Below are 20,478 nucleotides of genomic sequence, written 5' to 3'. Positions count from 1 at the left end.
TATTAATAATTTTAAATTCCTTTCCAATATCTTTAATTTTATTATTCTGACATTGATGCAATTTCTTCACATCTTTGATTTTCCACAGAATCCATATGTATGATCGCTGGGTCTTTGAACAACTAACTCTTCTCTTTCTAATAAAGTTTTCAGATTCTCATATTATTACTAAGAGCTCCAGGGAGTTAGAGACTCATCAAGCCCTAACCACATACTACACGCACCAGCTATCATACTTATTCTTGAATTCATTCACACTGCTTGCACTCAACATCCAATGGCAATCCATTCCAATCATGCACTAACCTATGAGAGAAAAATCTAGCCCTCACCCCCCTTATTAGTTCCATTCTCAGCTTCGAAGGATGCCCTCTTGTCCTTTCCCCACCCTCATAAATTGCAACCCTGTATGACCCTTTCAGAAGTTTATAATTCCCAATCTGTCTTCATAATCAGTATTCCATAATCCTGATATCATTTTTTAATGCTCTCCTTTGCACTCTCCAATATATCAGAATCACAACAGAAACCAGGAGACCAGACCTGCACACAGTAGTCCAAGTGAGGTCTTATGAAGGCCTTGTTAAGAGGCAAAATGACATCCTTATCTTTACATGTGAACGTTTTTTAGGAATTGCAATTATCTTTTGAGTTGTATTTGTAATCTTTGCTACATAGCCCATGAACTTCAACTTCCTATCTACTAACACCAAGATACCTATCCTCATCAGTTTCTTCAAGCATAATCTCATCAATATATAATACGACATTGGATATCCATGCCAAAGTGAATGACTTTACATTTACTGGCATCCGTTTTCCCATGCCCACAATTCCAGCCTATTCAAATCATTCTGCAAGTACTGCATATCATCAGCATTCCTGATTACCCTACCTATCTTTGCATCATCAGCAAATAGCTGTATGTTGCTTGTCAAATCCTTCTCAATATTATTAATGTATAGATTGAATAACAGTGGACCAAGCACTGATCCTTATACACCACTGGTTACTTTAAATCTTGCAGACTCGCATCCCTCATATACCACTTTTTGATATGTCAGTCAACCATTCTCTTGTCCACATTAATATTCTATAATACAGGACCATATTCTCCAATTTATGCAACAGTACCATGCTGTATTCTGTGAAATGCCTTAGCAAAATCCGAAAGTATCATGGTGTATCCATTCTTCTTGTCTAGTTCAATGGTAACATTGTTATAGAATGTGAGTATGTTTTAGTAACTTGCTTTAGTTCCCTTAGTAAACCCATGTTGCTGCTTGCAAAATACAGATGCACTGTCAACCGATTTCTGAATGCGATCCCTAACCAATTTTTCTAAAATCTTCACACCAATCCTGAGATACTAAATGGTCGATAGTTGGATACATGAATCTTTGAATCACAGTTGTACAATGTTATTACCATACACTATCCATTCCTGCAGAATCATCCCTGTTCTGAGACTTGCATTAAACAGTCTGGTCAAAGGAATAGCCAGTTCAGCTGAAGACTCTTTTAGCACACGTGCTGATATCCCATCAGTCCCTATTGCTGAATTCTTATTCAGCTTGTGCAACAGCTCTAATACCTCGTCCTCATACACCTGAGTTTTTATACAGTGAAGAGGTAGCAGTGAGCTCAATGTCACGTACATGAGGTTGATAGCTTTTAACAAAATGGACACTCATTAGTTGAGCAACCTCTTCTGCATCTGCATTTAGAAGAGTTATCCTTTCATTTTCTTTTTTTTACTTGCAGCATATTGAGAGAATTATTGTGGGTTGTCTTTAGCATGCAGAGCCAGTCTCTTTTCATACTCAGACTGACCGTACAACAGATGTGACTATTCTAGCCTGATGCTTATAATCTTCATAATACACATCATCCATATGCACACAGTATTCTTTTCATATCGTTCTTTTCTTATGAATTTCTTGCATAATAAGATTGCACATTCATTTGACCCTGCCCTATTTATTCTTCAAACTCTTGGAACACACTTTGATATCATATCATTTAAGTATTGTTTAAATGCTTCCCATCTATCAACCGATCCCATTCCACTGAACTCAGTATGCTTCTCAGGTGGTCATAATTTCCTCTTTTGGTAGTTCAGCATGCAACCTTTTCTGAATGGAACATTCACCTTTACATGTGAACGTTGTTTCATCATTGCAGTTATCTTTTGAGTTGTATTTGCAAGCTTTTCTACATGGCCCCCTGAACTTCAACTTTTTATCTACGAACACCAAGATCCCTAGCCTCATCAGTTTCTTCAGCATAATCCCACCAATATAATATGACATTGGATAGCTAATCATGCCGAAATGAATGACTTTACATTTACTGACATCCATTTTCTTATGTCCACAATTCCTGCCTATTCAAATCATTCTGTAAGCACTGCATATAGCTGCCTTTCCAATTACCCTACGTATCTTTGCATCATCAGCAAATAATTGTATATCGCTTGTCAAATCCTTCCCAATATCATTAATATATGGATTGAATAACAGTGAACCAAGCACTGATCCTTGTGGTACACCACTGGTTACCTTAAATCTTACAGACTCGCATTCCTCATGTACCAATTTTTGATATCTGTCAGTGAGCCACCGTCTTATCCACGCTAATATTCATAATTCAAATCCATATTCTCCAGTTTATGCAATCATACTGTATTCTGTCAAAAGCCTTAGCAAAATACTTTTGGATTTTGCTAAGGCAAACATTATTTTAATGGTATTACAACACCATATAAAATATTAAGTTATAAAATAATGTTTATTAACTGGCTTATATTTTGCTGGATTTCAAGTCATCATCCACAAATCAAAACATGTTTACATGCTACAATGAGGAGTGAAACAATTCAAATTGTAATGGATAAAAGAGTCTCAATGTGCTAGCTCTAATGTCATATAAAAGAAGTTATTGCAGTATGTGTGAGTTGATCTTAAGACAAATACAGTTTTTGTCTTGTGTAAGTTAAAAGGATGGGCTATCTCTAGTATCAGCTATAGGGATAGGGAAGTATTAGATTTATGGATTTTGGGTGCCCCATAAATATGGAGTAAAATACATGAACAGGTTTTAATTTGTTAATGGCCAACAAACAACTTTTTATAATAATTTACATACTTTCTTTTGAGACAGATCTAGATCTATAATTAGGTAAGTAGAATTATCATCTACAAGATTTTTTTTTCTTTTCCATTTATGTATATTTGTAAAATTTCTCATATAGTCTAGAATGTGATATGTTGATATATAATATAAATTCTAATAGTTAAATTTTATTTTTACATAATTCGTTTAATTTCAGTATGAACAATGTTTTTCCACACGCTAAGTATATGAACGTGTGTACAGTGGTACATAAAGTTGCTCACTGTGTCATTACCATACTCTGAGAAACCTTATTCTCATTTCTTCCGACATTGTCAACAGTGAATTAGTTGTCGACAGCTGATGTAGCATCTCAGAATCAGTCCTTTGCTGTTTGAAGGTCTCATGGGAATAATATAATGTATGCTGATAATTTATGCCCAACATGTGTTGTGGCATATGATCATGTTCCCTGTCCTTTAACATTTTGTGTCTGTGACACATTTCCCACCCATATTAATGCACTAGTTTTAATAAAAGTTTCCATCTCTGTATTTACATGTTTTCACATATTCATATTCCATGAAAGAAAGCGGGTTTAACTTACATATATAAAAATATAGCAGGAAATGTTTCAGCTTCGAAGGCCTGTGTAGCTCAGTGGAAGTGCCGCTTGCATCCTCTATGCTTGGCCGCTCGAAGTTAGACCTAAATTCAAGTCTAGTCACTGACTAGCAGAACTTTTTCTAAGCCTATCTTTGACTGGTTCCCAACTTAGTCGATCTCTGGCATGGGCAAGTGGGTTTTTCATCCTGTAAACTCAAGAAAATCTACCGTAGTACCCACATTATTTCAGGCAACATATCTTGTTAGGGTTAGGCCCCAAGAGATGGCAGCACTTGTTTGCTGGACTCTTCATCAGTAGCCACCTATAATTAGTGATAGACATGGGCCAGCTATCTCTGATTGGATACCAGTGGAGATTGAACTACCCACACTACCCACTCATTCTCCAAAAGCTAGATAGGGTATAAAGGCCTTGCCTACTCCCTATTAGGGAATAAGAGGCGTTAGCTGATTTATTTGTTTCAGCTTCATTATACTTCGTACATCAAAAGAATATGTTGTCTAAATTAAATTTTTCAACACTATTAACTTTATTAATTCTAAAAAAAATTTGTCATTCTGTCCAGGAATATGTTTATGATTCTGTGGATCACAGACTGGAATATGAGAACATCCAAGCACCTAATTCTCTTGATTAGACAGCTGTAGGACAACCAAGGCAGCTCCAATGAAGAAAAAAAAAAATTCTGGAAAACCTGTGAGTGGGAAAAGGGGGTGCAGCAGGATACTATACCTATTTTTTTTTTAATGGTGTATGTGAGAGCCTGTGTAGCTCAGTTGATGTGGCTTGTGTACACCACACGAAAGAAGATTTGCTTTCGAATCTTTTTTTTTTTTTGACCGGTTCCCGAATTAGTCGATTTCTGGCATGGGCAAGCAGGTTTTTCCTTCCGTAAACTCGATATTTTCTTCCCGTAAACTCAAGGAAATCAACTGTAGAACCCACATTATTTCAGACATTAAATATATTGTGTTGTGGTTAGGGACCACGAGATGGCGGCACTTGTTAAGCCGTCTCTCTTCACTGTGCTGCTTAACACTTTCATTGCCAAGCTTAAAATTGGAATTTCGTGTGGTGGGCAAATTTTTTTTATTTTTTTATTTAGTTAGCGACGTCCACACGATAGCGCGTGATCGGCCGTTTGGTGAGAACTCGCATCGCGCGATATCGTTCATTGCCAAGCTGAAAATGGAATTTCGTGTGGTGGCCAAATTTTTTTTATTATTTTATTTAGTTAGTGACGTCAACGCGATAACGCGTGATCGGGCGTTTGGTTAGAACTCGCATCGCATGATTGGCAATGAACGTGTTAAGTAGTGATAGCCTTGGGCCAGCTATCTCATTGGCTACTAGTGGAGATTGAACTGCCCACTCAGTCTCTAAAAGTTAGCTAGGTCTCAAACGGCCTTGCCTACTCCCTATACGGGAATAAAAAGGCTAGCTGATTTTTGTTTTGTTTTGTTTATAGTGATTCTGTTAGAAGAATGGGTAACAAGACATCTTGCACGAATTAGGATTGTGGCAGGAAAACAATTTCAGATATGCAGATGATACAACTCTTGTAAGCAGAACCTAAGGAAGACTAAGCTGCTCAGTCTATTGGTTGATGGAAAGCAACAGAGCCGAGCTTAATTTAAACTTCAACAAAACTTAGATTAGATGAATTTATAATTGAAGAAGATAACATATAGGTCGTTGAAAATTATGATTTACTGCCACCCATGAATAAGAAATGATGGTCAATGTGAAGATGAAATTAAAAGGTTGCTCATGGGGAAAAAAGCTATGTTAAACCTGCCAAAAATTATGAAAAATAGGTTTAATGCCACGAAAGATGGAATTGTCAAAGCAATAGTATTTCCAGTAGCCTTGTATGGAAGTGAAAGCTAGATCATTATAAAAAACAGAAAGTGATTGATTTATTTGAATTATGAGCGTGGAAGAGATTATTAAGAATCACATGGACTTCAAGAATGAATAATAAGAAAGTTTTACAGAGTATAACGGCAATGAACACAGAACAGTAGTTAATGTAGAGGGTGACCAAAATTAAAGTTTCGCCATTTAAGGCCTTGTGAAGCATCACCAAGTCCTCCAAACTGTGAACTTTGCAGGAATATATTGTGCGTTTTTCGGAAGCGATATCTGAGAAGAAAAAAAAGTTCCAAAATTCACCAATGGAGAACTTTGTGGTGTACTGAATTTAAAAAAAAAAAAGTCGTAACGCCTTGCCTACACCGGAGCCAATTAGAGATAGCTCTCCCTAATCCAATCACTGTATATGAGGTGTGATAATTTAATTCCCGGAACTTGTACATCTTTTACCTAATTCATGCGTAAACCTTAAGCTGATAGAGCCATTTGCTAGTTGGCTATTGCAAATACAATAGAGATCTGCGCGTAAATTTTGATGTAAAAATCTGATCGAAATTTGGAGCAGCGTATTAACATCAATTTTCTTGTGAAAATCGGCAAAACTGCTACAGAAACGTTGCAACTGTTGAAAGTGGCATGTGCTGTATGCTATGAAAAAAGTCAATTGTCTTTGAGTGGCATAAGAGATTCAAAGGTGGGTGAGATGTGAATGACGTCCCGAGAAGTGGGCAGCCAAAAACAAAATGACGGATGCAAACGTGAAAACAGTGCGAGATTTAGCACAGTCTGACAGACGATTAAGTGTGTGCAATTAATGGCTGATGAATCGAGAAAAAGACCTGAAAAGTGAATCGCCCATCGTGACAATGGGACAAGCCATAGCGTGCTCATCGTGAGAGTTTCTGGCCAAAAAATCGATTACCGAATTAGGTCATCTTCCTTATTCACCCGACGTAGCTCCCCGTGATTTCTGGCTGTTTCCAAAATTAAAGAATGCGCTAAAAGGACGAAGATTTTCTGACGTCGCTGATGTCCAGCATAATGTGGTAAAGGAACTCAACAGTATTCTGGAAAAAGAGTTCCAGGCCTGTTTCCAAACATGGGAACACCGTCTAAACCAGCGTATAACTGCACAAGGAGACTACTTCGAAGGCAACAGTAGCCACTAATGTATCGTTCCGAATGTAGTTTACAGGCGCATTCCGGGAATTCAATTTTCACACCTCATATATATTTACTGTCTGGGACAGTGTGGGTTCTACAGTTGATTTTCTTGACTTAACAGAACAACAAAAAAAAAACTGCTTGCCCGTGCCAGATATCGACTATCTCTGGAACCAGTCGATGAAAGGCTTAAAAAATGTTCCTCTAGTCGGCGATTTGAACTTCGGGCGATCAAGCACCATAGGGTGCAAACGCCACTTCCACTGAGCTACACAGGCTCTTCTATCGAATTAGGTGTAGTAATTTTTCTCTGTGTGTGTGAGAATGAAAAAAGCGACACAAGTGTAAATAATTACACATTTTTATTCACTTCTGGTATGCATTCATTGTACTGTTCAATGTGCTCCCCATCTGGTATACCACAATCTGCATCCTTTGCACAGTGTGTTCAACGATAGAACCAGCTGGTCGGGACTGATGTTGCGTTATGCTCTTTTTCAGTGCTGATAAATTATCAGGATAATCCCAGTAAATCTTGTCTTTGAGAAATCCCCAGGTCCAGATGTCAGAGGATCAGATCTGGTGTACAAGGTGGCCATGCAGTTGGATACTCACAGCTGATCACTCTGGCTTCTGTGAAATGTTCTCGAAGAACCTCCTCTACGGATCGACCGAAGTGTGGACCAGCTCTCCGTCCCGCATGAAAATGACTGAATTTATGCACAGGCGCTACTGTAGCTGTGGCACAACAAAATTGTTTATCATATCAAGATACTTTGCTGCCTCAACTGAGGAGCTAATACAACCAGACTGGCTAATGTCCTCAAAGAATAATGGTCCAATGATAAACGAAACTGTAAATCCACACTAGGCACTAACTTTGGGTGAATGCAAAGAATTTGTTCGAATACATGCGAGATTTGAGCAGCCCATGCCCGTTAGTTGTGGGTATTCACCGCTCCGTTAAGGTGAAAGTGAGTTTCATCTCCCTATAAAATCATCCACGGCCACACACACTCCAACTCTACTCAAGCAAGGAATATTAAAGCGAATGTCAGTCGATTTTCAAAGTCCTGCTTACACAACTCCTATGTCGGGTTTAACTTGAATAGGTAGATATGGAGAATTTTCTGTAGATTTTGTTATACAGTTGTGTAAGGCACATCCATGTTTTTTATATGGCATGCACTGCAGGGACCAATGCTGTTATTCATGGTCTGTTCCATAACGAAAGTCGTAACTTTATTTACGTCTTGTGAACTGATTGATTTGACCAGAATGTTTCCCTAGAGTTCGAAGAATAAATAGAACAGGAGTGAAATATGTGAGTAATCAAATTGAGCAAGAGAATCGTAAGAAAAAGATGATGAAGGAATACCCGTGCATAAGGATGATGTCCGTTATGATAATTATAAGCAGCAGGCCAGAAGTGGCACAACTATTGAACAGAAAGCTAAGTCTGAGTATGAATAGAAACTGGTTTTTCAAGTTAAGCACAATCCAAAAGAATTCTATCGTTATGTTAAAAGTAAAAGAAAGAATGAAATTGAAATAATCACTGTAAGTGGTATGCGCGTGAATGATGCAGAAATGATTGTTCAACTAATGAGCAGTCATTTTGCTAAAAGCTTTCAACTGGAATATGCAACTCAAATTTACCTCTTCACTGTATGAGGAGGAAGTACTAGACCTCTATCTTATTCCACCATTTGTTACTGTATTTAAACTACTGGTTTACAATTTTTGTGGGTGTTTCTTTCGCATCCGATCTCATATCACACTGTTAGTCATTGAATTACATAAAAATTCTCATATAGCTTTGAGTTTTGATTTTTTCTCTTTGTTTCTTAATTTATGGAAACCATTATTTGACATACTGGTGTTTCATACACTAAACCATAAGGCTAGGACAATTAGCGAACGTAAAGACAATAAATAAGACACAAATAGTAAAAATAAATAGTAATACTATTGCTGGTTCGAAATGAATTAATATAGTCGATATCTGACGCGGACAAGCGGATTTCTTTCTCCCGGAAACTCGGGTGTTTGTCGTGTAAAAATCGACCATAGAACCCACTCTATTTCAGTTATTAAAGAGTTTCTGTCTGGGTTGGGGATCGCGAGATGGCGGCACTTGTTATCTGTCTCTTTACTGGATGCCAGTTATAAATTGTGAAAGTCCTAGCGAAAGATTTAAAGTTGTGAAAGAAATTATTGAAAGATTACTCTGTTATAGTCCAAAGGAGACTCTATCAGCATTCCCTTTGGACTATAATAACGTAATGATATACTTCAGTTGCGACCTAGATATGAGCTATTATGAACATGCTTTATGACTCATTCTTATGATTCATGTTTTAAATGTAGTTACCTGTCTTTGTCTCCAATAATGTTCATATAGCGTTGGATGAAATATATTGGAGTTTTTAAATAAAATTCTTTCTATATTTTTTGCGAGGCTTGTATCTCAGTGGAAGTGACGCTTGCATCCTCTGCGCTTGGTCGCTCGAAGTGAGACTTAGGTTCAAGTCTAATCACCGACTGGAGGAACTTTTTCTAAGCCTATTTTCGTCCGATTCCCGAGTTAGTCGATCCCTGGAAGGGTCAAGCCGGTCCTGTAAACGCAAGAAAATCGAGCGTAGTACCCACATTATTTCAGACAGAAACATATCCTGTTAGGGTTAGGTAGTACCAAGAGATGGCAGCAGTTGTATGCCAGCCTCTTCATCGGTGGCTGCCTGTAATTAGTGAGAGACATGGGCCAGCTAGCTCTGATTGACTACCGGTGGAGATTGAACTGCCCACTCAGTCTCTAATAGCTAGATAGTGTTTAAAGGCCTGCCCTATTCCCTACAAGGGAATAAAAGCCATTAGCTGATTTATTTTATTTATTTATATATTTTTTGCAAGTGTAAGCCACGGAAGGTTTTAAAATATATGGAAATCTTGCGACAATAAGTAGTTTATAAGTACATCTAACAAATAATAAAAAAATTCATTCTTCTGACAGAGGAATTCAGAAGAGAAAGGAGAATCAGTAATAGTCGTGGTTTCCTTAGAATGCAAAGCAAATGACTCTTCACTTATTGACATAACTTATTTCCAGTAGTTTTACCACAAGACTTCCCAAATTGAAATGTTGAACTCATTATTGGATGAAGCAGTCAGCTGTAACTATAATATCATAAGGAAATTGATAAGTTATTTTACTAGAACCCTTTCCATGGCCTTCGTAAAGTACACGAATATTGACTGATTGTCCTGTAGGAAAGTTCCTTTACACTCATACTGGACGAACTGGCTGTTTTATAAAGAATTCTTCAGATTTTCAGCCAACATTTATTAATTATAGTAGCCATATAGATCGGAGTTATGAATGTTAATTTTAATATTCAATATTTATTCACAAATTCCTTCAGACAATATCCTTTATGTTATTGTCCCGAGAATTTTTTTAAATTTCATTTAAATGATTCTTAATTTTTTTTCTGAAGTTAGTATCTTCTTTACAGACCGAAATACTGTAAAAAATATAGGGATATTATAAATTAATTGTTATTTAATTGACTAAAAATTGAACTGAATCTTATAGATTCGAAATTAGTCAGCGAGCCTCTCAGATACAACATTCGTCATCGGTAATGCTTCATCATGCACTTTTTAAAACACATAAACTCTCTCCCGAAGCCTTTATATTTGCATCTTGTCGCCTTGATTATAGTCTTATTTGCCTCACAGCTGACAACTGATTCGAACAGTTTATTCTAAAAAAAAAAAAGACAAAAAAGCCACAAATTAAAGGTGCATGTACAGACTCCTGGGCAATGTTGCCTTTTAGTAGTGCAAGGCAGTACGAGGTAAACAGAGAACACTGTAGAAGATATTTTAGTGACTCAAGTCAGTACGGTAGGGAACGCGTTACTGACTTGTGTTTATGGAGGGTCAGAGAACCATGTTCACTAGCATTAAAGATATTAGTATATCAACTTTGCTGCCTATGATTGTTATCTCAGACATAAGTTTTCTTGTCAATTTCGAAAAAAACGTTTTCAGTTTTAGTTCAATTATTTGGCTATCAAATAACGAAATATTTTTAACATTTTCTATGTCTATGCTTTACAATTCCAAATTCACGTTAATTAGGCTCTTTTTCAAATAAATGTCTGCATTTTGATATAATTTAATATCAATAAAACCTTATACATGCTAGGGTTAAATCATCACTTCCTTAGTCATAAGGTCCTGTACAGTTTTAACGGATAGCCGTATAGTTTCACGTTAGACTAATAAGAAGAAATGATTAACTGAATTTAAACTGGAAAAGATGGGTAGCTAGAAATTTTGTTTAAATTTGATCAATCATCAGCCTAATATATTAACAGCATTTGTGTATTTATTTATAGTGAAACTCTAGTAGATGTAACATTTGCGCTTGAGGATTTCAGCCTGAAGTATCATCAAATAGTGCTAGCTGAGCTTTGTTTTTAAAAATTGTGTAATCATCATCATCAAGGCTATTGCAATCGAAAAACAGTTGTAGCGTTATTGATAGTGGCGAAATAAACGTTTCAGAAACCAGCGTTCCTATTTGCAAAGACACCTAATAGCATAAAAATTAAAGATCGAAGTCTGAGCAAATATGCACCACCTTCGGATCTTGTGCAACAGGAGGTGAATCAATAGTCTTTGAGCATTCAATTCTTTTCAGCTGTACAACAGCAAAGTAGGGCAGAATTGCGACCAGAGGAGCAAAACTGAGCATAGCGGATCTTTTAGTGACTGAAATCACAGCAACGTAGGGAACTCATTTTACGGATGGTCAGAGAACCGTCTTCACTAGCATTAACAATATTGTTATAAATGCAATGTTAGATCTAAGTGGAATGACGCAGAGGTTATCAACACAAAATGACTGGTATTTTCTACGTCCCTCAGGAAATAAAGAATCATATTATAACCCAGAAATCAGTTGTGACGAATGAAAGGTCAATGCTTTATGAAAATACAGAATTTAAGATTTAAGAATTTAGTTGCTACTCACGGCAACAAATATAGTTCCTCTGTTTCATAAAGTGTAACGTCGTGGTTCTATTTTTACTCCAATCACAAGTCTAATAAAAATTTCTATTATTGTTGGTTGTCTTGAAAGTGTTAGGTCTAGTGAAGATACACAATCATTAGTTCCTTGTTCAATGCTATCTAAATTATTTGCGTAATGTCGTATTACACAGGGAAATAGCCAACATCAAACTAAATGCCGTGTCATTTGGAGAACCTCCCCTATCGTCCGTTGCTTGCCCTTCATAATAACAGCAGTTTCATAAGAAGAAGAATATGGGTACATCTGGTATGCCCGCTTTCTTGGTTCAGTTACTACTCATCAATTAGATAAACAGCAGCAGCGAACTTCCAAACGAGAATTGAGAACTTTATCAATAAGAGACCATACGATTTAATGAATAAAATACAAATTGCAAACCAGTTTCACTAGCTGCTGTTTCACTAGCATTATCAAGGTTGTACTGGTGTAAATACAAATCCACCAAGTTACTAAATACATAAGCGTAAGTACCTGTTAGGCCGTTACATTTGATAATTCTCGTTTGGAAGTTTTTGCTGATTCTTTAAAAGTTCTGTGTGTGTAACGCATAGATGTTCTCGATGTAACGCATAGAACTGTTTTTCCTGTCTATAACGTGATTGGATGTCGAAAAATGGTGAGCTAAACCTGATGTGATTAATCTGTTGCGATTTACGTCTTTTTTTTTCTGTCTTATTTCAAGACTTCGAGAGGTCTGTCTAATGTACGATAGGCCACATGTGCATGGAATTACATATACTCCAGGATGTTTGAAGAATGAGACTTCATCTTTAGGTGATCTTAAGACCTGTCTGATCGTAGTAGTTGGTTTTAAAACCACTCTGATGCTATGAGCTTTTAACATTCTAGCTAATTTTGTGGATACTAAACTAATATATGGAATCACTGCTGTGGACACATATTGGAAATCAGTTACACGTTGTTGGAGGTTGTTTTTGAATAGAAATTTGTTTAAAATGTTGGTGGGGTATCCGTTCAGAGATAGAGTCAGCTATTTGCGACAGTTCTAACCATACATCATCTTCTTTTGAAATAAACTTTAAGGCGCTATTGCTGAGCATATGGATGATGCTGTGTTTTTGTGATTGATGATGGTTTGACGAATAATGTACATATCTTCCTATATCTGTGGATTTCTTGTAAATAGACAGTTGGACATTGTTATATTCTCTCTTCACCAGTATGTCTAGGAAGGGTAGTTCATTGTTCTTCTCTAGTTTTATAGTAAATTTGATCTTAATGTGTAGGATTCCAAATTACCAACAACGTTTGGTTATTATAGCAAGGGTACCAGTTTCTCTTCTCCCTCCACTCTTCCCACATGCAGTGAGAGTGATACTCAATGGAATATCAATCTCACTATACGGGGGGTTCTAGATCCTTCCCATTCGAGGGTAGAGCAGTAAAACGTTTCTGCAGGCCAGACTCTGATTAGTATACTGATCTAGGTAGTAACGACCTTGGAAGCTTCTCAATCAGCTAAATTCCCAATGAATCCTGCACCACGTATTTTGCCAGTTCATGGTGAAGAGGAAGGCTGGTAGAGGCCACGTATAGACAGGAGAATAACTACCCTCTGTGGGCGGCGAGACTATCATCTCTTAGTGCATGCCCTATGTCCTTTATCTCCTCCTCATCAAACAAAATGAACCATAAGGGACAGAAATGCGTTTCTATTGCGGATCTCAAAAATTCTTCTACATAAAATAGCTCGAAAAACCCATTAAAACTTGAAAAATCCAACAAAAAAATTATAAAAGACAATAAAAATCCAACCAAGCAACCCACCAAAACTATTTCTTAGCAAAAAAAATGTTTTCATCCACTTCACCAACATCCGTGGCCTAAACAGCAATATAAACGATATGCACCACCACCTACCGTCATCTAAACCAGAACTACTGTTCCTTTCAGAACCCCAGCTGCAACCTTAACAGTCACTGTACACATCAATTGCATTAGTCAGGACGGACAAACCTGCCAGAGATTGCTTGAATTCCCCACTTTGATCTGTTTTGACTCAAAACGTCTACCAAATCAACCTGCCCTTTTCATATTCTCCCTCTATCTCTCTCTCCAGACTACTTCGACCACTCTGTCCCCTTCAAATTTCTTTCTCTATTCGGAAGTCTAAATACCCAAATGGAGAAAGAAGGGGAAAGAGTCAGTTCTCCAATTGGAAACTCGGACAACAACTTCATATAAGTCTCTTTTGCCATAGAACAACCTACATCCCATCACTTCACAGTCCCGTGTCCTTTGGGAATACATGGGTGTCCACTGAAAGGACCTCCTTTACTTCCATTCCTCCTATCGTTCTTCTGATTCAAACACCCTCATAGGAATGTGGGCTTTCGTTCCTTATTCCATCCCCTAAATCTCAGTCACCATCCAAGGTTTGGTTATTAAAAAGTGTGCCAATGCTGTAAAAGAAAAAACCTCGCTTACCACAATTGGCTCAAAACCAAAACTCCAGCTACCCTCTCTGCATACACTGTACTTTGCAACCATTGTAAAAGAATCATCAAGAAATCAAAGTCAGACTTTGAAAGATTCAGCTGTTGAAAACTCGCCTCATGTCCAAATGGCACTCGCTTCTTCTGGTCCTTTGTCAAAGCCAGTGGGTGCAAATTCAGTCCACCGAGGTTTCCAGCATTCTCACATCCCGATAATACTTTAATCACCTCACCAATAGACATACCCACTTCTCTCACATACCCACATCAATCCTCTCTCTCACATAGATGTTCAGTTTCTGCCTTGCGCCTCTTCTCTAAATACTTTAGTGGAGAGTTCTCTGCTGAATGTGCGACTATTATTCCTCCACTCTACTCCAAAATCATTAAAACAAGAGCCATTGATAACGATCATCCTTTTACAGTCCATCTTGTATCTCACCGAACCACCTTCACTTCCTGCGCTTCATTCCATCTATTTGTGGTCTTTGGAACAGTCTCTGCTATTTCAACTTCCCCAATGATTACAGTCCTTACTGTTCAACCAGAATGTAAGCAGACTCCTCCTTTTTTCTGTTCCTCTCGCCCACGCATGTCACTAATGTGCCATAGGTGTTATGGCCTTTCGTGTGCGGATCAGATATAAAAAATAGAGGCCAGCATGGCAAAATATACAGTTATTGGCTGCTGTAGCTCAGTGAATGCAAAGGAATATGGGAGACATTCATCTTCCCATTAACACAATGAATGCAGATTTTGTAATTATTATGCAACATTTCAACTATGGAAATATAGACTGGAAATATGTGAAATATACACACATTCTAAGAAATACCTGAAACATCATGTAATGCTAGGCTGACCATATTTCCTTGAGACAAAAACGGGATATTGGAATGGCAAAAACGAGACAGGGTTATATAATATTCTGTATGCATGAAAAAGTAAGACGGTAAAAAAGTTTTATTACATAAACATATTGAGCCTACCATTATTCTTCGGGACAGAATCCATACAAAAACTTAGGTAGACGTGGAGGTGGAGACTGTATTTCACCACGATCGTATCAGGAATATTTCTCCGATGAAGTGATCTTGCGCAGCAAATTTCGGTCTTTCAACCTTATCATAAAACTTCCCACACTCCATCACAAAATTTTGTCTTACAACTAACATAACCCTCATTTTCTCAACACTTATTCCTTTGGCGTTAGATTTCTCTTTTGACCACATACTGTTCATGACAGAAAATATTCTTTCAACAGGTGCTGTACTTCCTGGAAGACAAAGAATAAACTCTACAATATTACTTTTGTAATATTGTAGAGTTTATTCTACAATATTACTTTTGTAATATTGTAGAATAAATGCCTTGAAACTCTAGGAGTTTTTCGCTCATTTCAGAAAAATTCTGTACCCATCTCATACAGGAATGTTTTCTTTATTCCATGTATCCAACTGCCTCACATTACAGATTTTATGAGGTCCCACTGATCCACAAACGATTATAGGTTATGCATAATAATTTATAATTGACCAATATTAAAATATAATCATCGTTTTTATTAAAAATGGGACAAAATTGACATTTTTATTAAAACTACATGGCGGCCAGGAAATATGAAAAAAACGGTACTGTCCCATTCAAAACGGTACGTATGGTCAGCCTATGTAATGCAGACTCTATAAAAGTGTTGGATTCTGTTCATAGGATCAAAAGACCTGTCATTAACTAAGATGCCCACATCACCTCCGATTTGTGAGAGGGATCACGCAGTCTTAACTTGGAAGGTTGCAATATATCTGGGCTTTTTAGTTAAGAATGATATATTTGGCACTAAACTGTAGGTAATTATGATAAGCCTCAGAGGTAGTTTACAGACTTGACATGTGAATTTCAAAGAGATGAATGTTATCAGTATATGAGAAAAAGTGACGAGGTATCTGCAGGCATAGATGCTGGTATTTGCAGGATCAGACGATAATCCAAATAGGAGTTACATCGATGATTTATCGAAATCTATAAAATTATTTTGAGGACTTATAATGAAAAAGGTGATCAAAGGACTGTTGATAGGATACATATTCTCCCTAGGCTAGCTCTATTTTGGCATTCATGAATATAAAAAAAAGTATGTAAATTTATTTAAAAGGAAACAGTTTCTTTATGGTTGAGTCAGAATTTTGCGGTTTTTGCTGCTTTTCAAACCTATATTTTCTAAGCACTGCTTAGGTACATTGTGTTACGGTGTGCCTTAGTGATTATCAAGCTTAGTCGATAAAGGTGAACTGCATATAAGGAAGCAAAATTATTATTATTATTATTATTATTCGTGACACCTCCAAGGAGTTCGAAGATTCATCATCGCGGGAGAACACCCATTGTACAACTCTCCGTCTCCAACACTACACCGAACCTCTACTACCAATCATCTACATCAGCGCCATCTACTGAATACCACCACAAGTAGTAGTTTTTGTCTGCAAATTGCGTGTGTTCTGAAGCGCCGATTTGTTTGTATGCGGGATGAACAACCCCAGTTTCCTGGAGAAAAAACCCTGTTAAAATTAGATTATGAAAAGAACTTAACCAAGAAGTCCAAAAAAACCCAGAAGATTCCTTTATCTATGTGACAATTAAAAGGAAGAATGACTGTGGGAGGATAACTTTAGTTCGTCCTGGTGGTAACGAGCTGACAAGCAAATGAAATAATGGAGTTACTGAGTGATTTCTTTTCAAGTCTTTTATCACAGTTAGGATATTTCTCTGTTCGATGCGACAGGAACTGATATGAGAATTAAGGTTGATTAATCAAATGAACTTAGGATTTTGCAGAATCTCAATGCAAATACCACTGTCGGATTGGATGCTCTGGTAGAGTGCATCAAGTGCTTATAAAATAGTTCGTTCGATTAAAAGAAACCTTAAGACTACGGTAATAAATTATAGACAAATCAGTATCACAGGAGTAGTATTGAAAGTACTGGAAAAATTGATCGAAAACATAATTCAGGAATTATGGATAAGAATAAGTTATTCTATGCGGATCGGTAATCCTTTAGGAATTTCTTAACTTTTTTTATAATTGAGTAGCGGCTGAGTTTGATATGAGTACACGATTATACGGCTGGCTTTTCCAAAGATGTTTGATAGGGTATCACATGAAACTCTTATTGAAAACGTTTTATATAATCACTGCACAAGAAATATTTTCTCAGTTAGCTAGAAATGGCAAAACAAAATCACACCTGGAAATTGTGTAATAGGAGTAAGTTAACAAAGGTGCGAGGACTATATTATATATATATATATACAGTATATATTTTTTTTTGTTTGCAGAGTGGTGAACTAGTATAATTGGAATGTATCACAGATATTATGTGGATAGTTTGCATCTCCCACAATCAATGTTCAGATCCCAGGAAGGTGTCTGTATAATAAGAATGAATAATAATAATACATACATACATACATCATCAAAGCCCACCTTTCCTAATTGGTTTGTGGGGCAACAGCTGCAAGAGGAACTGCCAATGGTCACGATCCTCTGCCTCCAAGCTCAGGTGTTCTGGTGGGATTCCCAAACATGTCCACCCAAGGTTTTGGATATAATCTATCCAGCGAGTCCTTGGCCTTCCACGTGGCTTCACACCTTCTGGCTTGGCAAAGAGGGGTTGCTGAGGGAGCCCCCCCTCTTGTGGCATTCTGACCAGGTGCCCGTACCATCGTAACTGTAATCTCTCAACACGGAGAAGCAGCGGTTGAGTATTGAGGGTTTCCCGAATTGCAGAGCTTCTGACTCTGTTGAGTCTTGTCTGCCCCGCAACCCCTCGAAGGAACCTCATTTCAGCCTCTTGGGTTCGTGTCGTATTCTTTCGGTCATTACCCAACTCTCATGACCATAGGTGAGGATGGGGACATAGACTGTATTGAAGACAGCCAGCTTTGCCTTCTAGCTTAACTCCCGCTTCAATACTACCGAACGGCCAAGCTCTCGCAATATGGAGCTTTCTAAGCCAATTCGAGTGTCTAGCTCTACTTCTCATTTTCCATCATTCGTGAATATGGACCCAAGGTATTTAAACTTCTCCACCTGCCTCATTGGGACTCCACTTACATGTAGCGGGCACTGGAATGGTTGTCTTGAGATTACAAATGTTTCAGTTTTGGCCACACTGATCTTCATTCCGGCGTCTGTACAAACGGCTACAAACCTATTCAGGGTCCACTGGATGACACCTGTGGAAGAGCTAATCAGAACTGGATCATCTGCAAAAAAGCAAACGTCCAATGCTACATCGTCCAATTCTGACACACTCACTGCCTCGGCTGTGCCTATCAATCGAGCCCATAAATATTATGAAAAGGAGGGGTTACAGAACACACCCAGGGTGGAGGCAAACGGAGACTGTGAAAGGTTCGGACATTGTGCTGTTTACCCTGACACAAAACTCTGACATTCATGCAGGGACTTGATGGCAGCTAATAGTTGACCATCCACTCCATACTCCTGTACTACTTGCCAAAGCTTATCCCGAGATACCCAGTCATATGAATTCTCCAAGTCCACAAAACATGTGTAGACATTCTTGGCATATTCCCAAGATTTCTCAAAGACTTGCCTTAAAGTGAAGATTTGGTCAGTTGTGCTTCTACCAGGATGAATGCCACATTGTTCTTCCTGGAACTTTGTCTCAACTATGCTCCTGCACCGTCTTTCCAAGCACTTAGCATACACTTTCCCAGGCAGGCTGAGCAGAGATGCCACGATAGTTACTGCAATCCTTCTGGTCTCCCTTCTTGAAGACTGGTATTATTATTCCTGTCTGTCATTGCTTTGGTGCTCTCCCAGATATCCAAGCAGCCTGACACACTCGAGTCAGCCAGAGAACACCGTCTCGATTTAAGACTGTTAGCATTTCGGGCAGAATTTCATCATCGCTAGCAGCCTTGCCCGATTTTAACGATTTTATTGCGAAATGGACCTCTTCTGCTGTGAGACTAGTGATTGCCCCGATCTGCACCTCTTGGACGTCCACAACTGCTGGGCCACCCGGGTTAAGAAGGCTCTCAAAGTATTCCCTCCATCCGTGGAGGATATCCTTCTCCATTGTTAAAAGTGCACCATCAGAGGACTTAATTTCCCTTGCTGTGCACGATTTCCTCCCTCGAAGGCGGCGGATGGTCTGCCAGAATGCTTTTGTTTGCATTTTCATAGGATGAGTCTAATCTTTTTCCAAAGGATTCCCAAGCCTTCTGCTTTGCCGTCTTTACTGCCTCAGTAGCAGCTTTTCGTGCCTCAGCATACTGCAAACGCATCTCAGGAGACCTGACCCTAAGCCATGTTAGGTAGGACTCCTTTTTTGCCCGGACAGTTTTTTGGACTTCTTGGTTCCACCAAAGTTTCCTTTTCTCACTGCCCGTTGCCACGCCAAGCCCCCTTCTGCCACAGCACGAGAGTGCAGAGGCATTGACACCTCTTCTGAACAGCTTCCACTCCTCCTCAACATCTGCAGTATGCTTGGGAATCTTTTTGAACCTGGAGGAAATGGCATCTGCAAAATTCTTCCTCACAACCTCATTTTCCACTGTCTCCCATTTCATGCGGTATAGCTGGTTAGGCCTACCAGCTTTGATGGTGGCAGCTGGTTTCTGAAACCGTAGAGTGCACACAACAAGGTGGTGGTTAGTTGACAGTTCTGCCCCTCTTCTCACACGAACGTCCAACACTGAGGAAAATAGGTCTGCTGAGACTATAAAGAAGTCAATCAGAGACCTTTATTCTAGTGTATCCCTATACCAGGTATACTTATGGACTTCTCGGTGCTGGAAGAAGGTATTCATTATGGGCAAGCTGTTAGTACAGCAGAAGTCCAATAATTTCAACCCATTTGCATTAAGGTCAGGGGCGCCGTTTCTCCCAACGACACCCCTCCATGTCTGGACATCTGTTCCAATATATGCATTGAAGTCACCCATTAGCAGGACTGATTCCATGTCTGCCACCCTGTCAAAAGCAGCATCCACTTCTTTTAGGAAGGCAGAGTATTCTGACTCTAGATTAGGTGCGTAGGCTTGCACCGCAGCGAAATCATGGTTTTTCATCTGAAGCCTTAACACACATACCTGCCCCCCAA

This window comes from Typopeltis vanoorti, chromosome 18 (genome assembly GCF_054136105.1).
Source record: "Typopeltis vanoorti isolate ZY-2024b chromosome 18, IOZ_Tvanoo_1.0, whole genome shotgun sequence".
NCBI lineage: Eukaryota > Metazoa > Arthropoda > Arachnida > Uropygi > Thelyphonidae > Typopeltis > Typopeltis vanoorti.
Note: the sequence above shows the minus strand (reverse complement) of the source record.